This window comes from Caloenas nicobarica, chromosome 11 (assembly GCF_036013445.1).
Source record: "Caloenas nicobarica isolate bCalNic1 chromosome 11, bCalNic1.hap1, whole genome shotgun sequence".
NCBI lineage: Eukaryota > Metazoa > Chordata > Aves > Columbiformes > Columbidae > Caloenas > Caloenas nicobarica.
The window spans coordinates 973,427-998,832 of record NC_088255.1 but is presented as its reverse complement, the minus strand read 5'-3'; the positions used below and the strand labels follow the sequence as shown (position 1 = coordinate 998,832).

The 25,406-nt window shown below is 41.4% G+C and overlaps 1 protein-coding gene across 5 annotated transcripts in view; it reads left to right on the top strand.

The window, feature by feature from the left end:
* The first annotated feature begins 7,861 nt into the window (after positions 1-7,861).
* RAF1 (Raf-1 proto-oncogene, serine/threonine kinase) overlaps positions 7,862-25,406 on the top strand; it is a 77,690-nt gene continuing 60,145 nt past the window's right edge. For 3 of the 5 annotated variants that reach the window (XM_065642811.1, XM_065642810.1, XM_065642809.1), the window contains exon 1: positions 8,065-8,151. The gene's annotated coding sequence lies outside the window, so the exon portion shown is untranslated. Of the gene's footprint in view, positions 8,152-25,406 lie in introns of all 5 variants that reach the window. The other 2 variants (XM_065642812.1, XM_065642813.1) reach the window with 2 other exon arrangements.

Genomic DNA, 25,406 nt, shown 5'->3' with positions numbered 1-25,406 from the left:
CTCTCTTCAGAGATTCTCCCAGCGTCATTGGGGTCTGTGCGATGTGCCACACAGAACCGGGGATCAGCTTTTGCACAGTCAGCACTCCTGCAGTGAGCTTATCTGCAGAAAAGAGAATCCGGAGATATAAACCAAATAGCTCCTTCCTCAAGATGGTGCAAAAGCTCTCCCATCTGAGTATCTCCACAGTTGCGTGAAGAAGAAGATATGGGAGAAATATGAATGCCCCCTAAACCAAACAGACTGAGCACGCAAACATTGGTGAATTTTAAAGGTCGCGTTGCTCTCATGCTAACTTGGCTCTGCCTATGCATTTCCCTTTGCCAGGTAAACAACTGCTACTGTTCTTTGCTCTTTGCATATACCATAAAGTATCCAGGATATGAAATGTGGAAGATTCAGAGATGCAGGAACACATCTAAGTTAAAGAGTTTTCTGATTTAATCCTGAACTAGAGCTAGAATTTCACTTCTGGTTTAGCAGTTGCCCTCAGCGCTTCACAGTGCTTCTTTCACTGATGGATCACTCTGTGTCTCTTCTGGATACTTGGCTGAAGACACAGAACTCCTCCAAACTGTCCGCATGCTGGGCCTGAGTCAGCAGCGTGCCTTTGGCCTTGGGAGACAGACTGGCTGCGGAGCAGAAAAATATGCAAAGCAGATCAGCATGTTTTACCATATATGCAAGAGCCCAGTTACCCTTATAAAAAAAAACCTTAGGGGCTGGTGTCATTTGGAATTTAGACCCAGGCTGAAATAGCCCCAAGTGTTTAGGCAATATAATGAGTCACGGATAATGGCTTTGAAAAGCCCTCGTGTAACCACAGGCGAAGGGCAGACTCGATGCTCGCTGCTCCAGGTACGGGTGCCTTTCAAGGCGCTGACATTCGCTTAACCTCCCCGGCACGCAGTGTCAGATAACCCCTGCTCTGCAGAACAATGCGCAGAAAGCTGACAGACTGTCCGAGGAGTGAGCTAGGTTTACATTAGGCATTTGCCGTAAGGTCTTTTGAAAAGGTACACGCAGATCCGAGAAAGAGAGTGAGCAGGAGTGACGGCACTTGGGGATGTGTACAGTCAACAGGCACGAGAGCAGGTGACAGGCTCAGCTAACATGCATTTCTAATCTTCAAAGTGACTCCAAAAGTGACATTGTGGAGGACTCCTTCAATCTGTCGGCCGTTTGTTCGTTTTATAAACAAGTTTTTCCTTGAACTGCCAAGTCTTTCTGTTCCCCAGAGATGCTGAAGTCAGGCAGGGTTCTCCTGACTCATGTTTCATAGACAGCAACTGAGGATGTGCAAGTGAAACTCATTTAACCCTGCGATGGAAACTATTCGCTCAGTGGTGCCTTTCTTACTAGAAAGCCCCCGGCACGGCTGAACACACAGGCAGCTGTATCCCAGGTACCCACCATCTGTCTGCAGACAGAAAGGAAAGGTTTGAGGCGACTTAACTGAAACTATGTGAGATTCCAAGCGTCACAATTAAACCAGAAGCCATGTTTAACAGTTATAGTCAATGTTAGAAATACCACGCGTGACATAACCTAAACATTAAAAATGATCAGAGGCTTTTCCTATCATAAGTTGTTTTTCTGCTCTGTTCTTCTTTGAGCTTAGAGAAAACTCACTCTGATTAGTATTTCTTCCATTATTTTCCAGGATTTTCTATTTTTTGTATGGTAAATCGCAAGGAATGACCAAAAAAATTTCAGGCTGATGCTCATCTGAACTCGAAAGCTGCAAAATGTTCATTTTCTCATCTATATACTGCTCTGCAGTGGCTGCACAACCTACCCACCCCACAATTTTTCATCCTTGAAAGGCTTCACTTCCCACCTTTGGGTGTCTTTAAGGAAAGTACTGGGCAAGACACAGACCTTTGTTAAAGTCATACCGAAAAAATGAAGAGTCTGTGGCTTTGTGTCAAATTCTCTGGCTGTGAATCTGTGCAAGAAGCACCGTGCTGCAGTGCCGGTGTGGCCCTGATCGTCTCGTTATGCAAATGAAGGTCTGTCTGTGGTTGTATAGTTAAATATATCATTCCAAGAAATAAAGATCTTATTGTTACTAAGTAGTTGAATGATTCGATCTGAAATTTAACTGCTATTTTCCTTTGGACTAGAGCTTGTGTAATCTCACTTTCTTTCTAGAGAGGGAAACTAGATCGATTAACAGAACTGAGTTTCACTTACTAATACCTTTGCACAGTTCTGTTTGTTTTGCAAATAATGTAGGACATGTATGTGTATATATATATATAACAAAAAGCTGTTTTCATTGACTTGATTTTCGTAGTTCTTTCTCCTTCTTCCTAAAATTAGGACACTGAATCCAAACCTCTTCACAAAGCAAACTTGCTCCAGAAGCTTTTTTAGCCCCCTGTACAAATTAGAGAGTCAGGCTGCACTTGGAGAGAAACTCCAGCGCTCGCTCCCAGCTGATAACAGGAGAACACGGAGCGCAGGGGCTTCTCCCGCCCCACCACATGAAACGCGGCACTGAACATCAAGGATCCAGTTTCAACCACAAAGCCGTCGTTATCAGCACCAAGGAGTGTCTTTGTTCTTATCCCAGCTCTTGACCTGTATCATGAATAAATATGCTTTACGCTTGCTTTTCCAGTGTGTGTCTTATTGCATGGGATAAGCAAGAATGAACAGCCAAGAAAGTGTAAAGACCTTGTTCCAAAAATTGCAGTTGAAATCCCAGCTTGATCTAAGAACGTATGCCGCTCTTTATGCAACCTTGTCTTTACTGGAGCTTCTGCTTACTTAAAAGGACCTATGATGGTAATATTTTATACCTACCATACGTACATACACAGCAAGTACACATTTTTCAAAATCCTAATTATGTATCTTTACTGTTGCTCCAAGCAGTTTGGACGGTATGCTGACCATATTGATCATATAACACCCAATACTATATTATTTGATTATGTTATTAATGGCAACACAGAAAATCTGTCCACGGTTACATGAGGGTGGCAGGTCTGAGACTGAAACCCAGAATTCTGTTCCCCAAGTCCTTATAATAACTCAGTTGGAACTGATGACTTGGAGGACTCGGGCATTGTCTCCCCCGTTTTGCCTCTGCTGAGATGCTGATATGCTATTAGGGCAGTTTATGAGGCCCAACAATTTATCGCTTCTTGCTGCGACCATGAATGGACTCAGGACACCCCAGCTCACTCAGAATTATCAGAATCATCAGAATTATTCTGGTGATCAGCTTTACGAGGTAAAAAGAGTTCTTTCCAAATGATATTACTTCTGCATTGTCTAGGGCGATCGTTTTTAGACTCAGCCTTGTCCCAGACGTACAAAAAAATCTAGTTTGCTATTTAGTAATAAGGTGTGACTGTTCTGAGAAAGAGAGAGGCTCGTGATACTTCTAAATGGTGTAATAGTCATATGGGAGTTCACTCCCCTGCTCAGATTTGGTTCTCAGTTTTCAGTGTCTCCATCCATAAAGTAGTATTTATTATATGGACATTTCAAGAGTGTCGAGAGCCTGTATAAGAGGGGCAAACAAAATGTTAACTATTACATGACCTTTGAATATGGAAGTGGCCAGGTAGAGAAATTTCTCTAAGAAACCCAGGATTTTGTTAATGTTATTTTGGTTTTAATTTGTTTGAGTATTAACCCACAAGAGTGAGGGCATAAGGCATATTTTGGTCAATAGGAGGAATTCTTTAAGCGCTGTAATAAATTGTATCATCTAAAAATGTTTTTGTTTGGAATAGCATATTTGCTCATTTTAGTAGCGACATGTTTAATTGTAACCAGGATTCTTATTTGCTACAGAAATCCAGGCATCTGCCTGCCTGCCTTGCCCAAGTCTGTATACCCCTGGTTTTGAAAGCACTTGCCTCCTTCGGACTTGGGTTTCTAACCTGGATAAGCTACCATAAATCATACCCAAAAATAACGAGAAAGAAACCAAGTAAAAATACTGTAACAACACTCAAGAAGCACGCCCAAGTCAATAACAGAATGGTATTTCTAGGAAACTGAGCTCCTTGAAAATATTCTTTGCATCTATGATGTTTTTTATCACCAAACCTGCTACAGCTAATTCAGATAATTTCCCTGCACGTGAACGATTAGTTCAAAGGAAGTACAAAGTATAAGTGAATGTGCAGTCTATTGATAAGTTCAGATCATGATACAGAAGAAATGAGGGATATACTTATAAGGAATATACTTATTTCCCTATGTGAGGGAAGTATTTATGAAAGTAGATATCTAAGCTTTTCGGCTGATGGCACAAACGCCAGACGCATTGTCAGCTATGATTTGGAACTGCATTTAAAAAATGTGTCACTGAGAACCATATATTGAGCAAAACACGAGTCTAGCTCAGGGATCTGAATCTGGTTAACATTTGACATACGCATAATTTTTAATTCCGGGTGAAACGAGAGAGAGAAAATCACATCGTTCTCAGTCTAAAGCCAAATCCTCACATTGAAGGAATTAGTGTAAAATGGTTTGGCTCTGCTAATCCTGGCACACTCTGTACTCAAAAAAGAGAGGCAGGATCTTCCAGAAAGTAACTCAAATGAAAATGAGAGTCTGTTTCTCTCCTCACACACCCCAAAGTTAGACACTGTGTGTTAGATCGTGTGGATACTCCCATCCCTTCTCAAAAACAAGATTCAGGTTGCTCTCCTTAAAGTTCCAGGACTGAATAAAAACCTTGGGATTTGATCTGAAATTTTCCATGCCTTCCACAATTATCTCCATATAATTGGTTTTAAAATCTGTCTTCTCCACAATACAGATGCCTAGATTAACATTTTACCATGTCCAAAAAAAGGAAAGAATAAATCAATGAAGGAAAGAGCAACACACCTGCAAGAAACACGTCAGGGTAGGTTGAACACAGTCTTTCTCTAGAGATTAGTTGAAGAGAAACTGTTTATTAGTGGCAGCTACACTGCACACAGATTAGGGTTTGAATAAAATACACTTGCGTTTGAGAATAAAACAGAAGAATTTATGTTTACTCTCATGGACAGGACTCACTCTGCTTTACAAATATTTACACGCTAAGAGCTTAAGGCTTCTTGTGTGTCCTGCTCTCAGGAACTCGCTCCTCTATATTTCTTGGTGACAGAAATGCGAAAAGTCGATGAATCATGACCCACAGTGGTAACTCAGTCCCTACTGTTAAGTCATCCAAGCAGCACTCCATTTTCTTTTTATAACTTTCTATAGCCTTAGGCTGCCCTGCGGGCTCCCTAGAATATCTGGCTGCATTTTCTGCCCAGCACAAACATTTCTGCACCACCCATTATAGAAAAAGCACTGCCATGTACATTCAAAGCTGTATAAAAAACCATACCACACTTAAAATCACTTTTAGTGAACTAACTTATTAAATAGGATGGAATATACTCTCCAAAATTATGCTTTGAGTCTCAATGTTGTAAGGGCTTGTACTGTGGCCACCTGTGCTTTCTCATGGAGGATGCTTCCGCAGCAGGGCAGAGCCCAGCGTGGTGTCACATTTTCTATCCTGGTGGCCACACCTGCTTTTTAATGCTAATTACATCGTGAGTTGTGCTGACCTCCAAAGGCTCCTCGGTGGCACACAGTCCATGGCTGCTCCCAGTTCCCCAGAGACCAGCTCGCTCGCAGCTTTTCTGCCCCGGGCACCTTCTCCAAGCCCCGCGGACCAAGCAGAGAGAGTCAGTCCGAATTTTGAGCTCCTGACAACTGTTGTGTCACCTCACACCATCTGACATCAGCTGTGTACATCCTGAATGTTAGAAAACAGAAAAAAAATAAATAGCAGACCAGAAACTCCCTTAACAAATCAACATTACTATTTTACCAATATAAAGAAAAAAAAGTCAACAGGCAAATTGCCAGTGGGCAAATTGCAACAGAAGAGTCTTTGAGTCATCACAGTCTTTGACTCCTCATGAATCCGTGATCTGAAGCACTTTCACGTAGGTGTCTCGGGCTGCCAGCCAGCACCAGGACGAGAAAGCAGAGGCTTTGGGTCATTTAAGGAAAAATCTCCATGAGAAGAACAACTCTACAGAAAAGTCGCATCAATATGGGAGACTAGAAGGTTTTCCACTTCAGCTGTGCTTGACGTGATGAGACACTGAAGCATCACGGTGGCAATGGCAGTTCCTAAACTGTGATATTCAGTGGCAGGGGTAAATAACACCAGCAAATATGGTTGAGCAAATATGAATACCAAATACCACCTATGCCAAGGAAACATGCTCATGTTACAGAATTTGCCTAAACCAGTTTTAAATATGCCGGGAATAAAAATAAATTTAAAAAATACATAGAACCTTCTTTATGCAGTGGAGAAAACTGACCGATAACATTAGCTGCTCTGCTCGAGATCTCTGCTTTACAGTTCTTTTACTCTGCATTTGTTACTTATGAAGAGACAGAGAAGCTGCCTTGCAAAACATTCATTTTCAAGCAACTTCAGTGTTACACACAATCTATATATTCAGCATATTGGCAGACGAGTGCTCCTGTTCCCTCCAAGTGCAGTTCTGCTGTCACGGTGTTCTTTGCCCCATGGTAAGACCAAAGCTTTCTCTGTTTTTATTGATTTGCCCTCCTTCTTGGCAACAAACAATCAAGCCTGCCAAAACTTTGATAAATAACAAGGTGAAGTGTGAGGGCAGGAGTTGAGCATTTACCACCTAAATGAACTTTATTCCCTGGAGGCTGGAGGAGGAGCGATGGTTTAGTGAGCTGTGGACGGGACGGGCAGGCTGAACGCCGAATTCTAATCCGGGCTCTGCTGACTCACCACGTCACCTTTGGGAAAGAACTGCTGCGATACGCTTGTTTTTTCTTCCGTGAAGTGGTCACACTCCATTGTAGACACTAGTTACCATAGTTACAGATCCTAGAGCAGTTAGGATGAACAATTTCTCAATCAGATAAACTGGCAATCTGTCATTTTGTTCTCTGCTACAGGAAGAAAAGGCCAGAAGTGACAGAAAATTGAAAAGTAAGTTCAAGCGAGGTAATTCGGCTCCTTAGTATCAGAGACCAGGTTTATTCCACGTGCATACCGTGGAAGAGTAACGTAAAAACCTGACACCTGCTCACCGAAGACTGGGTGGAAGATGGCAGCCCAATTAATCCTAAACAGAACTGGTAGTTGCAGTTACGTGTGTGCTAAACGAGCCATCGTAACTCGGAAAATCTGACCTGCGAGATTATTGTCAGCACTGACCTGCTGCCAAGCAGCCTATTCTTATTTATTCCACTGAAGTCAACCTTGCTGACACAAGCCTTTTTAAAAGGCAATCTGCAATGTGCATGCCTGTTGCGTTACTAGGTTACTAGAGAATGAAATATCACTGTTTTTTAGCAAATCCCTGCTCTTGCTTTTGGAAATCTGGTCACAGAGATCTGTTGTAGACCAGACCTATTTGCATCTTTGATTTCTATTTACTTACCCCTAACCTTTCCCAGCTATTCTTTACATTTTGATGAACTCTTCTAGCCTCCTTTCCCAAGCCCTGCCATAAGATAAATAGAGGATTCAGACTATTTGGTTTTGAGCAGTGCCAAGGTCTGCGCTCTCGGCAGCATGCTGATCATGGCTGCAATTCCTGGCTCGCGGGGACCTGGGATCCAGTTACATTTGCTGGCGTCAAGCAGACTCTGCAGACCACTATGAGATACTGAATCTAAAAATAAAAGAGCGAAAAAGTACAAAACCAAAGAGAGCAGGATATTAAAATTCCAGGAGAACTGGAGAGAAGTTTGGAAGAGGCACATAAGCAGTCTCGGGGGAAAACACTAATTTATTGGGTGGGTTTAAATCAAGCCTGTGGGTTCGCCTTTTTTAGCTCTGTCACCCATGTGACACTCCAGAGCTCAGCCTGTGGTCCAGGTATTTCTGCGAACACAAAAACGCCCCAGAGCCCCGTGGAAAGGCGAATCATTCGGACCGGCTCAGCTTCTTGCCTTTGCTCTCCCTGAGAGCCGTTAACCCGGGGATATCTGCTGCATCTTCCCAGCCAGAACCCATCCCAGCCTCTGGATTTCTCCTCTGGATCAGCATTTGGATTTGTCCTTCGGATCCAGCCCACTCCCCATGGTGCCCGCGGGCTGGCTGGGCGCGGGGAGCAGCCCCGGGCTCTGGTGAGTCTTGGGGGGACGGGTGGGGGGAATACGATTTTCACAGCTTTTGCGGCACTTTTAATGGACAGTGACATACGGCAGATCAGTGAATCTGGGAATCCAGGCTAAGTGGTCAGGATTAAGTACTTGCTTGGGACTGCTTCTCAAGGTTAAATTTATTAGTCTGAGATCAGATAGAAAAGCCCAAGTGCTATTTCTAAGGGGCATTTTATGGATCTCATATAAAGAATTTGGTGGGAATGTCCTAATTTTCTGAGGGAAACTCTACTAATATTTGAAATTGTCTTTCCCTATTTAAATATTAAACCAGGACAAGAATGAAGTTTTATCAAGTACAAAGTTGAATTTTGAAGTGCAATGTTTGTTGTAACTGTCCTTTTCTGACCAGCATGGTGCCATTTTAGGGTTTCAGCCTGCCCGTGTTTGAGTTGTTTGCTAAAATTCTTTCTAGATTTAATCGAGGTCTATTTGCAGACTTTATTTCTGCCTCCTTTTTGCTGCTTTGAAATGAAAACCATGATGACTGTGAAACTGAGGTTTAAAAGTCAATGTGTGTTTGCATAACAATGTATTATATACACACAATCCCGGAGCTCCATGGCTACCTGTAATTGCAGCGATAGTGTATCTGCAGGGGTAGCTCCTTGCAAGTCTGCGTGTAGGTCAGAAGTTTCCAAACGATGATTGCGATGATGTGTATTCCGGATTGCATTTTCCAAGTGTGCTATAGTTTAGGCACGGGACTCGTGAGCATTCGTGAGAGCTGTGAAGTTCTGCTCCTCACTCCACGGCAAGTCCCGGTCTGTGGACCTACCCCAGCCCCGTGTCATGGCGCTGAGATATTGCGACGTCTCGTCTTACCTCTGACTTCAGTTTCTTAATGCGTTGCCACAACGGGGTCTGTTGCAGCGGATGAGGCAATAGGGCTCGATACCTCCCGGGCCTTCTGTGTTACACAATTTTGAGATTTGCTTTGGTTCTTGATCTTCAGTACAGTGGCTCACATGGTGCTTTCCAAAGAAACCTAGAAGGAAGCTCCCGCCAGCATTATGTGGGTGTTTAAAACTGCGTGGGTATTTTTGTTGGGGTTCCTTCTAATACTCTAAGACCAAACCTCTGTTGTCCCAACGGTGTGACCTTGAAAGTACTTCACATGCAGCATTTTATGCAAGCCATTTGTTTCTTAATAGTACAAGTAAAATGAAATATTATAATGAGCTATAACAATTTAAGAGATATAATCTAAATATTTTAAAAACTATACTGCTAATTTACATTTCTTCATTTCCCTCACTAACTCTGTAGAAGAAATTTGGACCCATATATTTTAATTTACAGCAGGGAAAAAGCTAATGGAACCATCAGGTGAGCATTTGAAGCTGTTTCACCATGTCTCAGGCGTGCGTGTGTTCCAAACAAAAAACCACCTAAAAATATATATGCAAAATGCCCGTTACTTATGTATATTAACATGGCAGATGCCTTTATAGTTTTGCAGCACATCAGGTTTGCAACTTCACAGCTGATTAAGTGCACATCACAGGGAGAGGTTCTAGGAGTACGAAGGAACTGAACACGTTGCTCTGTTGTCCTACGCAACTCACCAGGTCGGTGGGTCGGATTTAGCACAGCTCAAGGCAGAGTTGGCGTGAGGACTCCCAGCCCTGCAGGACCCGGTCCCGCTGCGCCAGGACACCCGTACAGCAGAGGTTCGTCTTTGTAACCTCATCTGGGTGCTCCTGCTCCAGCGGTGGGATTGGACTGGATGAGCTTTCGAGGTCCCTTTCGATCCCTGACATTCTGGGATTCTGTGATTCTGTGATTCCGTGATCTTGTCTTCTCCCCTGACACCTCGTCTGACTGTAGCTTCAGCCAGAGAACACAGCCTTTGAAGCCTTGATTTAATTAAGATGAGTGAATAGGCTGAATTCCTCGTTACAACTGTCAATCTCTCCCCTTAAGATTCAGGTTTTACATTTTTTCCTAGATGGTCTGAGGTTTAATGCATTTCAGCTATTTATTTGGAATTCATTTGAAGGAAATAACAGTCATTCATATCCTCTGATAGAAAAAAAAAAATCACAAGCTTTTTGATGGCTGTCCTCAGCTGAACAATATCTGGCAGCAGGTCAGAAGTTGCAAGAAAAGCAATAATATCCTCCTTTATCAAAGCCTGTGTCAGCCAGGACGTTCAGCACACAGGAAGGTCTGGAGTTTCTGCCCGACTCTTAAATTCTTCAGCTGTCTCAGAATTGTAACTTCTCTTAACTCCCTCAGTCTTGTGGATATCTACGTTGTCTAGTTCTCTCCCTCTGTGTGTCCACATTCTTGTGAAACCCCTTCTCTCACCGCTCAGTACAAATAAGTTATTATATGTGTCGTATGAGACCCTACCCTACCTTGTCTTATAACCGAAACAGGGGTCAACACAAAAGGTAGGGGACATCAAATACATGAAGTACCTTCCAAGTGAAGGGTAAATGTGTTAGATGTCTCATGCAAAGTCTGCGTGCCATGTTCTGCCTTTATTGCGCATCTCTGAAGGCACAAAGAGGGATCATGGGGCTCGCTGGGGGGAAATGCAAACCTTTTCAGCCTACAGGATGCCAATAGATGCATCCTTAACCAAAGCAATTCACTCACCAAAGCCTGGGCACACTACAGATTCAAAGAAATAGTTGTAAAATGCTTAACAGAGCAAAGCTTTCCTTCTTGAGGAATTGATTGTTGCTATTTTATCCATACGGACGCACACACAACATAACCTTAGGGCAGAGACCCAGCGTGAAAATCTACAGTCCAAATAATATGTTGGCAATCTGCTAAGCAACAGAAATCAGGATTTTATGTTTGGAAATGTCAAGTGGGCACGGTTATCTATACCACTTGGATGTATTGTGTATATTCTGTGTCATGTTCTCAGCTTTAAAATCTAGCTGTCTTTATATGCTTCATGTAACTCCATCTATTATTCCATACTTTTTCTTCTGGTTGTCTGTAGCCAGAAAAGCTTCACAGAAGCCAGCGAAGTTTTTGTTGACAGGGTTTCTAATACAACGCAGGTGTCTCCGCGTGCATTTTCCCTGTTGTCAGCGGCAGGTGCAAGCTGGACTGGCACTGAGAACAATTGAAATGTGTGCGCAGGCTGCAATGTGCTCCCAAAATTCCTTGGTTGTTGTGTGGTCATAGAAACATTAGTAATTCAAGACCTGCAGCGCTGAATAGTGTTTATTGACCTCTACACTAACCCTGCCACCTCTACCCCTTGCTGTATTTTAGGCCCATGTAGCCAATATAGTGGAGTCAGGACTAGCTCTCCAAAAATCCAGCTCACTACTCACTTTTGCTGGTTTCTGAAGTCATTAACTAAGCTAGCAGCGAGTTCATTTTGAATGGTGTCCTTTATTTTTTTACCTTATTTTGAAGAATGATTGCAGGAGCAAGTTGAATGTGTTGCGTCTTGGGTATTACTGAGGCTGGAAAGCAGCCAGAACAACCAAGGAGCAAAATGTCTGGGCAGTTTTCCATATCTACAATAAAAGTCAAGACTCTAGCTAAGTTATCTAAGGAATTCAGGCTGAGAAAAACAAATGAAAAAGGAATGACACAGATAGGGCTGTGCTATAAGAAAAAAGAGCTTAGCATTTCATGATTTTGGGCAAAGTTTCCTGCACAGTTATACGACCCCATTGCTTTTATTCCTTAGAAAAATCTGAGTCAACATGCTGCCACTACAGCAGCTACATTCAGATTCTCATTCTCTGGCAAGCTGGGTAAATCAAAACAATCTTAGAGAGACAGATCAGAAGTTATTACCTACCCTTTCCCATTCACAGGTGAAATAACTTATGGTCATCTAGCCAAGGACAAAAATGTTGCGTATACTTCCACCCAGTATTTTAATTATCTGCTGCCTCAGCTGGGGCACAGTTTGCTGAGACCACGCTGCTTTTGGAACAAGAAGACCACACTTATTGAGTTTGAATGTTTGAGTGCATTTCAAGAATAAAAACCAGCAACGTTGCTCTATGAGCAGCAAAACTAAAGCAGTTTCACTGCAGATTTATAAGGTCTCATCCCTCAAGGACCTTTGCTCCCCACTATAATAAACAAGGATGTCGTAACCGTGCTTCTCATTTCAGTGTCACTGCCATAGGGTGGCTAATTCAGCTGCAGGTAAATGGTGACCGGCTGCTATAGCAAACAGTCTGATGTACAGTGGTTGGTTCCTGAGTTCTTTCTTTCCTTCAGCTGGGGAACGAATATGGTCCCTTTGTCCGTCTTCAGCTCCTGACTTCCAAGAAACTTTAGAAATGTAATTATTTTTGAGGCCTGGGCTCATGTGTCAACTATGTTTGAAATTTGGAGCAAGGGATAGATGGAACCATGACAAAAGCTTCCTCTCCTCAGGAGAGCAAGCTCATCAAGCGTGTTCCATCACAAGCCCCGCACTCAAAGGACTGGAAATGACAAACATTTTTTTTTTTACAAACATAGACCTACGCCAAACCATAGCCATCAGAACCCCTCTGCGCAGCCTCCTTGCTCTTGGCAGTGACACACGCTTGGGTTTGACAATGAAACACGGATTGTTTGTCAGCTGCTTTGAAGAAGGAGTTTACAAGTTAATAGTGATGTCTAGTTATATTCCCAACTTCGATTGAATCCAAATCATTGATAATTACCATTAATCAGGCTGTAGGAGAATAACAAAATGGAAACGTAGTCAGATTTTTTTCCATAATGTTAGGTCAGCGGACTTTTACCCTCTACGCTCCAAAGCTATACTGTACGTCATTTCATTGGCAGATATCCCATACTTCTTCAAAATCTGAAGCAAAAAGATGGGGATGAGTATTCTGGGCATTCATAGTATGTTAGACAAATAGTTGGCTTTCTACTCTGCATCCCATGATTCTGTCAGCCCTCGCTCATCGGTAGCTAGTCTGGATTCTGCTGTCATAGTGGATGTGGTTAGCCCAAGTGCTATCTTTTTTTCTGTTTTTCTGCATATTCCTATAGTATGGATTAGGCCATTTGCTGGCGTGCCCTGTGCTCCTTCCAGTACCTCTGTCTAGGTGGGGGAACATGAGAATATTGACTGTATTTTCGCTCCTAAGTGCAAAGATACTATATCACTCCTACTGGGAAAGCCAAACGCAGATAGTGGTGCTGTACCTACGAACAGGAGCAGTGGCCACACGCAAAGCCGAAGGATGGACCAGCATGTGCAAGAAAATGAACTGTGTTTCCTTCGCCACTCAACTGATCCTTGCACAAAACTCTATTATATTTATGCACTTCTCCCACAAAAGATGTGTTTGCCTTTATTTCATTTTTAATCATACTGCACTAGAACTTTAATTGAATATCTGCTCATTTTGATACTCAGAATTACATTAACTTTTACAATCAATTGAATACAAGAAGATTCACTTTGATGCTCAAATTTAATACTTGCTCATTCTGACTTCAGAAGGTGTGCATGTCTGAGGATCTTTAGCTTGTTCCCTCCTTAGAATATTTCCAACCAGGGATCACTCTTTTGTGTTGCCTCAAATTTGGTGAGAATCAGCTTTTGTTACCCTGGAATGTATCAGGTAGCACTAAGTGTCGGTGGGTTAAATCAGAAAGCTTCATACTTTGGAAGCAGCAGAGAAAGATTCCAGAATTCTGTCACAAGGTTTTATTCTACTCTGTCTTGTACCCTTATTCATTTGCAGTACAAGAAGAAAGCATAAGTAATTCCATAAAGAATGTGGACTTTCATTAAAATGGAAGAACACATCTCTCTGGTGCCCAGACACTCTGGTATGTGATTATTGTTTGGGTAGGAAAAAAAAAAAAAAAGAAATATATATCAAAGTTTTGGCAAGCCCTGCTTTTGCATGCCCCAAACACCAGGTAGACACCTGCACAAATATTGTTTTCATACAAATAAAACTGTGTACACAGAAGTCTGGAGAAAAAAAATCTAAAAGTTGAACCACACTATAGAAGCTGAGCCCCAAACCTCCATCTTGTACAGTATGGCATTACTGAAATAGTGATTAGTTTAAAGTAATTGCATTCAAGGAAAAAATAGGATAAATAATTTTGCTAAGTGATGACATTCACATCCTCTGACACTGGGATTTTACTAGCATTTTGAACTAGCTGGCTGAATTTTATGTAGAGGTATTTTTAGCTACACCTGTAGACAGGTTTTGTTTTTGCAAAATATCTACACACATACCTACCAATCTTTTAAACTTGCCCACTGTATCTACACACCGATCAAAGCAGCACCAGACACATAAAGAATCATCTCACAGAGATCCTTGCCAACAAGCTAGCTGAAACACAAGCTTCTGCTTTACAATATCCACAAGATTTCCAAAGTACTTTTCTCTTTTGAAAAATGAGGAACCTGCAAGTGGACAATGCTGGACTTAAGCTGCTTCTAAGCAGAGTCCCAAACATGTCAATGAGCGCTGAAAGCTCTTCTGAGCCCAGCCGGTTATTCAGACTCATTGAGCACATCTGCTTCCCGTCGCTCACGCGTGGTTTATCATTTATAATCCAGTGGGAACTGAAATGGAGAAAAATTGCTTGAACTAAACCCATGAATTTATGGATACCAGGACAATATTTTCTTTCAAAATTAAGTCTTCCCAACCAGCAGCTTATTTTTTGTCACTTTCACTTGGGTTACTTTACTTCTCATCATCACATACATGGGAAAAATTTTACTATTTTTCCTAGGACACCAGAATTTAATCTGTTTGTCTACCAATTCAGTGACTCCTAAAAAACCTGGCTAAAACTGAGTATCTTTTCCAACTTTCATATGGAAAATTATCCAACCTTTTTTTGTTAGGAAATCTGTAGTGGATTTGAAACAAACCTTGTAGTCACGAAAACTAAATGACACGAGACAGTTTTGGACACAGAAGCTTGAACTTCCAGGAGGAGAAAGCAGTGCTGCTATCTAGAGTAAACGCTATCCTAGGCTTTCTGTTATAAATCCTGTACTCTCCGTGCCTTCGAAAGCCAAACTTCAAGTACTTGGGATTGATTATTTTGTTAGTGTCTACCTCAGAATTCTATTTTTTTTTACTATACTTAAAGATATCAGTAAAAGTAGTTGATCTCTTGATGAGAATCGTAGTTAGAAAGGTGAATGTTTTACCAGAAATATAAAAGAAACATTTCATTAAGTTTGCCTGTGCACTGAAAGGCAGTGAGTGTTATTGGCAGCCGTTGTCTTAGCACAATTTACAACATTCCTTCTGCATCGTACAGACCACGCGCCTGATTTCTGAGTCTACTTTCTTCACTACAGGGTTTCGCATCTGGCTGCCATGCAATGTGTTATTTGTAATTTGAATCTGCATGGATATACACCTGCAGTGGGAAACAGAGACTGGCTAGTAGCACAAAAAAAGGATTGTCCATGGCTATTCCGTGGCGTACGCAGGGCCTGTGCAGTGACTGACTGCAAACACAAGGAAATGGTTTACTGGGGAAGGCTGTGGATTTCTAGTGCAGTTATCTCTTGTCCAGTAGACCAGACAGGCAATATTTTAGGAAAACATTTCATCTTCCCAGAAGAGAACTGAGAATTCTTTTTACCCAAAGCTTGTGTATGTTGAGTGAAAAGCCTAGTTTGTCCTATACAATTCTCTGGATTCTCATCTACTTTCCTTCACATGGAACAAGGCAGAGGCCACAAGGAAAGAATGGGCATGAGAATAATATGTTCTTGCAGAAAGGAGAAGTCCACCAAGTTGCACTGCAGAACATAGATCTGCAAGAGAGGAAAGAGCTGAAGAACAAGCATGCTCCTGGTGAGAGCAGTTCCACTCCTTGTTTACGCCCTGAGGGAGAGGACAGACTTTGTCCCCTGACGGACGAGCAGGGCACCCAGCACCCACCAGCTTCATCTGGAGAACAAAGACAACTGGTAAGGACAGAAAGTCTCTTGGCTGCTATTGGGGACACCAGCAGGAAGAAGGGGCTATAGGCAGAGTGAAGGAGCAGAAAGCAGGACAAATTCAGTGTTTCTCAAAATGAAGAAAAGGGAAGACTTAGTATTTTAGTTAAAGCACCTGCTCCTTTTTTTTTCTTTTTTTTCCTGCTGTAGGCCCATTATCACTGCATGCTAATTTGCATTTAATTCTGCAGCCTCCTCCCCACATTTCTATATGCATTGACTTTTAACAGCTCGACATATTAACAACGGAATCTTTTCAAATTGTGACAGTGCAAGATACCTTACTGTAATGCATTTGCCTAAGCGCAAATTACCACACGCAAAATAACAAGAATAACCCTGATTTTGCAAAATGAAGAAGAAAAAGTGGGTCAAACTTAAGCATACTCGTTGCTGATCTGCTGAATTGCTAAGCACCTGAAGCTAGTGGGTAGCAGCAGCAATTGTAATTGCTCGTTGAGGTTCTTCTTGCCTTATTAAATCAAGTCAATACTTGCTCAATGATCAGAATCTCTCTCAGCTTCAATCTTGTGCAGGAGCTCAAGGGAGGAGACTTGCATGTGGGCTTCTTCTTATAAGAACTAATAAACAGTATAAAAATGGAAGCATGAGCGATCTGTCTTGCCTGGGGATATTATTGAAACCTGGTTACATGTAGATTCATTCTTATTTGGTGATGGCAGCTCCCCATCTGAAGTCACCTGTAGCAGATGAGGAATTCCTTGGGTGTATCAGATACTTCATTTAGCTTTGGGCAGACACCAAGAAAAATTACAGGTTAGTTAGCTAGTTCAAAAGGGAAAAAATGCATTGCAATTAGGGAGCCCATTATAAGCAGGAGACTAAATACCTGCCAAGCTGCATTCTGAGATGCTGGGATCTGTTCCCAATGCCATCAGATGACATGCAGAAGAAGATGCACTAAGTACAAGGCTTTGATTTTGAAATTATATACATAAATATATATACACATATATATTATTTTTTTATCTGAGGGAAGATTGCAATCGCTATTTAATCAAAGATAATGTTTTCAAGGTGCAGAAGCAGCTCTGGTCTTCAAATTGTATATTAAAGTTGGCTATACACATATAAATCTTGTTTTGTCACAAGCAAGGGTTTCAAATCGTGGATATGGTTTTACTTTGAAAAGTGTATCACATATTGCTCACTAAGTACAAAAATACATGTTTACTGTCCTGAGAGAGCTATGCATTTAATGTATGAAAAATTGGTAACTATGTTAGTTGTGAAAAGCTTTTAAATAGTGTAACTAATTTTATATGTGGACTGGAGACAGCTCTAATTCTTTGTTTCCAGAAGGTCCGTAAGAGACCCTTGTGACAGATTTGTGTCCCGTTTGAATATATTCAGTTTATACATTAAATAAATACTGTTTAGAAATACTTTATGATTATGCAGATCTTGAAGCCTATGTGGCAACCAGAACTCAGGAATCTACACAATCCCTGCAGTTACTTTACAACATAGTGGATGTGCAGCCTAACTGGGTATTTTATCTTCCTCTGCTCCCATGGAACTTTCCACCCCTGTACTGTGAATGGAAGGTGATGCTTCGGGCGTGTGTAGGCATGTAGAGGAGGAGATTCTTGTAGGAGTTGTATTCCTGAGGAAATACTACTAGATTTCCTTATGGAACTAAACAATCCTATGGACTGAGATGAAAAAGAATACAGATTTGATAATCATGCCTTTGTCCTGATGTAATTGAAGGAACCTGTATATGAAAGACTAGTAAGAATGCTCGGATTAATTATATGCTACTTTATTATTATTATTTTTAGATTTACACAAGATTCAATTATTTAAGAGGAGTTCAAATCTGTCTAGAACCCAGATTAGCGTAGTTTTGTGTATGTGACTGAACGCAAGGGAAATCACTTCCCTATCGCTTCTCTATTCTATCAATACAAATCTTTCTCTGAGCACGTTCTAGTCCACAAATCCCTGAGATCGCACTAGGTTCATTAAAAGTATCCTGCCCCTATGTTGTTTTCCACACTGCTGCTACTTTATATGGTACAGAAGGAAAGAGTAGCCAAGGGATGTAGGAGCACAACTGAGCAAGATGTGACTTGAGCATGTGTTGTAGAACGTGGCTGCAACATGAAGGAGCCGTTTCCTCCGGCTGCAGCAGTGAGGGATGATAATCGCCACCTTTTCGCAGATAGGCAGCCCTCAATTTCAAAATCAAGTTTATAGTACCCTGTCTTGCTGATTAATGACATATCCACTGGCCAGAATGAAGCTGTAAGAACGAGTTCCGTGTGGTGCTGTGAAAAACAACCCAAACCTGATTGAATTCCACCCAGCCCAGCATCCCTGCCAGCTCCTGGATTTCATTGCTGTCTGGATCCCGCGAGCGAGTGCCTCCCACAAAGAGTTCTGCAGCACCTTTCTGAATCTGGTTTCTCTCCCGGGCGTTGCATTCGGATTCCTTCACGTATTGCCAAAAGCTCGCAGTGCTTTCCTCAAAGTCTCAAATCCCAAAGGAAATGCTTTGCTTACCTTTTTCTGATTCTTTCTTTGGTGCAATTCTCCCTACAGACACAAAGCTGAAAGAATGCCGTGACAATCTAATTTCCTTCAGCAGTATGCAAGCAATTAATATTGTTTAAAGAGCTGATGAATCTGTGGATTTCCAACTTACATGAGCATGTGCTACTTGTAGTCAAAGTTCATTTGCTAACCAGGGCTTGCGGAAAATTTATTACTTCATGAAAGAATTACTCAAATTGTTGAGTGAGGGTCAATGAGGAAGAACTGTTACAGAAACCGGAGTCAAGTTTTACACATTTAGGTCTTAACCAGAAACTTGTGCAATTTGTTGATGTAATTGTCCAGATTCAAATTTGGTTGTTATACCACTTTGAAGTCTAAATAGATGCCACGGGACATCATAAGCATGCATATTTTGATCAGGATCATTGTAAATGAAAGGGATTTCTGACTAAAGTGTTTGCTTATGGACAAAGGTACTAGCGATGAACCATGGAGTTGGTAGGATCGTCATTCTTTGACACAGATTTTGGCGAATGCTTTGTGCCACCCGTGTAGCCTTCATGCTAATACTTCTTATTCGGTGCTTGTCTCTCTTCCTATTTTTCACACCCACCACACCCTTATATTATTAACTATCAATTTATATGGAAAATGTCACGATATTGCACTGTGCCCCTTTTATAATGACAAACTGCACTAAGTCCCACCTTTCTATATCCTGTATCTCTGAATGTGAGTTGCCGTTTACTCAATAGAAACATTTTGTCTTCAAAAGACAGGTTTTTATTCTCCTGGTTTCAATTACACACTAAATCCTCAGATTCTAAAAAGACATGATCTCATTGCTTGTGTCTCCAACTACAAGCAGATCAAAATTATTTTTCCTGCTCAACAAGCAAAATGCAGGATTTCACAGCTCTTTTCAACACAGTTGCAGAAATCTTAATACAATATTAGTAGCTTTTATAGTGATGTTGTGCTGTGTTTTAAAAAGGCCAGACAGGAAACAAAAACATACTGGCCATGTTAGCAGGGCTTTGGAGGTTCCTCTTCTATGCTGTAGTAATCAGACTTAGAATATTCAAGTCAGTCTTCCACTAGGGGAGGGAAAATTTATTGAGAAACTGGGTATTTAGTGATGCTTGTCTTGTTTACAGGAACTTTTGTATCCAGGAAAAACGTATTTCAGAAATTTGAGTGCCAGTAACTGTGCTCAGATATTGAAATATCCAATAAATTCTGTTAGCAGTAACTTCTTGAACAGTTTCTTTATCATCAAACCTCTTCAGACGTTGCCCTTGAGTTCCCTACTGAGGGTGTATCGACACTCCCAGTGAAGGTTGCGTGAGAGGATCGGTTGGCATTTCTTTCTTTAATATTGTTACATGTCTAAAGGTCAATAAAACCGACTGGAGTCATCTTAAGCATAAATACTTACAGTAGCCTCCAGGGAATACGTATACATTAAAGTTGCTTTCTAGGTTGACATCCATAATAATTTATCTTCACTGTTATTTTCACTTGTCCTACCTATACTAAAATGGGCATGGATATATTGTGAGCCGCTCTTGCAATGTAGCATATATTGTAAGTACTTGACTGAAAAAAGACTTATTATGTATCTGGTTTGAAGGAAGTACAAAGATAATTTAAAACATTCAGATTCTCTTGTGTTCATATAATGTAACTGCTTAGAGTCCCATAAATTATCAGTGGAATTTGCTGGGTGATACCAAAAGCATCCGAACAAGTTAAGAATCAAATACAGCTTCCAATCTTAACTGTAGTGTTCAATACCGACAAATGCAATATTTCTTTAAAGAAAAAAAAAGGCAATTGTCCACATAAATTGTAATTTCTTTCTAGCAGGAAGCAAAAGACGTTTTGATCTGTGTGTGACTAATTTCTGCTGCTTCTGAAACAGATTAAATCTATTCATATGCAAAGATTACTCATCTATAAATTGCAGCTGCTTTCACATGCAGTGTTAGCTTACTCACTATACCCTGAAAATAACTGCAAACCAGTACAGAATGCTTATGTACATATCTTTCAAGTTAATTACTTATGCAAAAATCCATCTGTTGGATGACACTGATGAGGCTCATGATTTTCAAACATTTCTTTGTCTTACACACTGATTACTCAAAACGCTTCTGTTCAGAAAGAGAAGTCATCAAGAGTCTTTCAACAAAATGCTTTTTCACTGGAAAATGAGATTCAAAGCCAAACGTTTTGCATGGAAATGAACTTATTTTGCTGAAACTTATGTTAGGAAAGGTTTTGATGTTCCAAGACAAAGTTTCTGGTTTAGATGAGAGACATCATTCCAAATTATCAAATAATGTAGGCCAATTGCTTGGGACAAAGTAAGTTCCAGGATTTTGCTCCTTTTCATGTGTACCTATACAAAATAAACCAGTTCCATCAGGAGAGACTGGAAGACTTACTGAAAACTGGCCGCCAGCGCTGGGCTTGGGTATCCAACTTAGTTATGGCAGAATCTGATGATCTAGCATGTAGACAAAAGACTTCGCCCTTAATGTTTGTTTTGTTTTATTGACAAGCTTCAAAAATAGTCTTGGCTTTACCCCCTAAAACTTCTTATGGGGCTCTTCCCAAAACACTTTCACCCCGTGATTAAGTAACTCCTAATCCAGGGAGAATTGTTCTGCAGATTCCAAATACAGTTGCATTGTTATGGGACGCAAGCTAGAAAACAGATGTGCAATATTACAGCTTAAATAAGCCTGGATTCCTCCCTTCAGATAAAAGTATTTAAAAAAGTAAAATCTGAAGAAAGCTAATATACACATATGTGGAACTTGCAGCTCACTATGTAAATAGGTTTATGTAGTTGACTTATTCAGTAAGTAGCAGAGAACTTTCTTTAAAGCAGAAGCATCCTACTTGTGCCTTTTGTACAGAGTATCACAGCAATCCTCATTTTTCAAGGGTTTCCAGCTAACTCTTTCTCCCCCAGCACCATCCCCGTTCACACCGAGTAGAATCTAAAAGACCAGATTCCTCCCTCTCTGGTACGCTTTGCAATGGGAAAACAAATGGATCGTAATAAATTTTCTCTTTTCCCCTCATGGTCTAGTCTTGGAAACATCACTATAAATGAGAGATTAAACCTGTCTTTTTTGGGGATGCAGGGAAAGAAGAAAAACCAAACCCAACATGTATATTGTTTCCTGAATTCTTTTGTTATCTTAATGTCCGAGTTCTATGTCTATGACTTCATGCCTCTTTCTGTATTTCAATTACTTAACCTTCAGCTAGCACTCTTTGGACTAGTCGTGCAGAGGCTCTCAGTGTTGAATAGCTAGAGAATGTCTTCAGCTATACATTCAGTGCTGGTATTGCAGAATTAACCTCAAAAAGCACAAGCTGGATCCCAAGATATCCCGAGGAAGAAAACTGCAACAGCAACAACAAAACCAAGAAAAGCTTATAAGAGTGTGTGTATATTTATCTGATTATCCCGAGCACTCTGAACTTGAGTCTGTAATGTTGCCAGTTCTCCTAAATATATAGAATGCAATTTGCCTTTGGGGTCCAGGAATGTTTTAAACTGCCTGATAAAGGCTTCCAGTAACGCCCCACATTCTGTTCCACCATCCTCTCTGCTGACATCAGTTAGTGATCTGCCTGACGAGAACATCCCTCATCAATACTTACGGCAGCCAGCTTGTATTTAATCACAGTTTTGTTGCCCTTATTTACATGATGCCCTTAATTACACTTCTGTTCCTTGTGGCTTGCAGTGTGCGCTTGCTTTTACCACAGGCTTGAGACAGCTTCTAGACTGGGGTCTTCCAGTCAAATCGAGGAAAGGCCGGTGTTCTTCAGCCCACCTCCACAATGAGAGGGACAGCAAAGCCCAGCTTTGCTTGCAGGAACGGCAGGAGAAGGAATGAGGGCTGGCTTGGACCTCTGGACACTCTCTGCTTCTTCCTATGAGGGCTGCATTAATGATTCTTCTTCTGGTTTAACCTCAGCTGCAAAAAATCATATTGGTACTGAAGGAGAAAAAGGAAGGTCTGTCTGTCTTGTGAGAGAATGACCTGGATGCTGTACCCCGGGAGGTGGGAGTAGCAGGCAGGCAAAGGAGATTTCCACGGACAGGGCTGAAAATGGGGTGGGAGCTGGAGCTGCTGGGTTTCCAGCAGACTGGCTGGCTCACAGGATGGAATCTTTCTGCTCTTGGAAGAAACACGAGAATTAATAACGCTGTACTGTCCAAGTTCAAAGGAACTGGTCAGGGACTCCAGTCTGTTCCTATGATTATATCACGGATGAGCCATACTACTAATGATACGTGGAAGAATTTCCCTTTGCAGGATTAAACACTGAGTTGTTGTTACATGACCGGCTTCAGCAGATCAGAACTTAACACAAACAAAAACTTGTATGTGGCCAGAGAATTCCAGATAAGTTGTTGCCATGTAACTTTTTATTTTAAACTTCCCACTGGGAGTCTGCATACATTTCAAAAGAGGTTTGTAAGTAATACTACTTGCTATTCCCCAGAACTCCTGGAGTCTTGTATCTCAACAGTGTTTAATTGTCCTCCCTGTTAAAGATGAGATGAGTCAAAGCAAGAGAACCGCATGTCACAGGCCAGCTTGGAAACAAAGTGGTAATCAGCTTTATTCTTTAGGGAACTTGCTGATTTATGACATCATTTGCATTTGATACTTCTCAGACACCATTTTGGACACAATAACCTCTACAAAATAACGTCAGAGGAGCAACTCAGGATCTCTGCAACTACCACAACATGAGCTGAGTGTTAATGTTCTTCCTTCTTTTATAGGAGGTAGGGCAAACAGGGTTGCTAGCCAGAAAAGTGCAATGTTCATAATATTATAATGTAATCTCAGTCTGCTGAGAAGTGAGTAACTCTTAATTTTGATTCTGTTTATGTTTTGGACAGCAAAAGCAGACTGTTTGTGCTGCAAGGATGCTGGCAAAACTCTTCTTAGGTAGACATATGAGATTTTACAGATGTCTAGAACAAATATACAAATGCTGTAAGTGGTGAGAATGAAAAAAAAAAAAAAATTAAATCAGAACCAGTCTTTCCAAGTGGGAAAGGATCTGCTCTTGGAGACAATGCCCTTCTATGAGTTTTTCTGCTGGTTACTGAGAGTCCTTTTCTCTCTTGTTCCCCATGACAAAGAAGGGAGGCAGATGCCTCATGAAGGAGGAGGATGAGGATGGTATTTGCAGGTGGGACTTTCTCTCAGAGGTGTGAAGTTTACCAGGCATGGACACCTACATGTGCTTGGCCCAGGAAGGTCGGTGAGGTTTACTCCTGTCTGACTTCCATGGTACGAAACGAAATGAAATAACACTTAGCTGATTCACAGCTGAAGCGGGAGCTTTATGTAGTAAATAATTCTGATTTCTAGTCTAGTATGCTCTTTAATCCTTCCTCTTCAAAGTGTTAAAGGTTTTGTTGTTGTTGTTTTCCAGTGCCTCACTCTTCACTAATACAGTTTGTTTTGGTTTGGTTTTTGTGCCTTTCCAGTGTTAGTAGGCACTGGAGATATTTTTCTTGTCGATATTCCAGTTATGTCTAATGCTAGCAGGAATTCTGGCTTGAGAATGAGTATGCCCCTCATATAACCGATGTTGATGCCTCATAAACAGTTGAAAGTGTTGAAAGAACAAGGGAAGTGTTCCTGTTTCCATTTCAAGGATTAAAAAATTGAGGCATTGGGAGGCTATGGCCCTTTACTTACAAAACATTTTCCAAATATATTCCGTAACATTAGAACTGAGTCTTTGTTATAGCAATACCCAGGAATCTTGTGATGTTTAGCTTCTCTTTGCTTCATCCTTCCTCACTCAGGTATGGAAGCGTAAAGTATGAGCAAAGAGCAAGACTGAAAATTGGACACTAAAACTGTCTCTAACAACTCCCAGAGCCAAGCTCTGAGCTTGACTTTGCAGTGTGACCCATCCAAACCTCATGGAACGGCTTTGGGCGTAGCTGGAGCAGATTCTGGTCAACGTGCAGTAGATACAGGTGCTCAGGTGGGTTGCGCTTAGAGCTGCTCTGGAGATGCCTCTTTCAGAGCCCTTTAGACAAAGCCCAAGTACCTGGACATGTGCAAAACTTGCAGCAGGGCTGATATTTCACCTCAGTCTTTCTAGTTGAGTGTTGTCAAGTCCTGTGACTCCATTGAATCATGTGAGTCTGGTGAGAACTGGTGTCGGTCTTGTGAGGATGTGAGAAGTTTCAGCCCCGCTGTGGATTTCAGCGCTCCACGGGACACAGCTCTTCTGAAAAGCTGCTTTCCTTCTTTCAGTACCGCTAGAAGCAGCAGCAACAGTCAGCCTGGGAGAGGAAGCAGAACCAACCCACTTGTGGGGGTGTGAAAGAGCTTTTCAATTCGAGGTCAAGTAAATTTGAGAATGGTGGCAATATTATCACATGTGCTGTCCCCTTATCTTTTGGGGACAGCTGAGGGAATAGAAACAAACCACCCTCCCCAAGGGTCAGATCCAATCCTTAAACAGGATTTGTGTGTGTGTGTGTAATCTCACAATTTTGATTCAATGACTTTGAAGCTACAGGTGTGGCTATCGATGGATATTCCCTGTTACCGCCTTGCTACTGTACAATTTTTCCCAACTGATGCACTTGCATGAAGAAAAGTAATTTTGGCATTCTCGAAAATCTCTCTCTTGCACTTAACTTGGTCTCAGAGCCAGTAAAACATTTAACATCCGCTTAAGCACA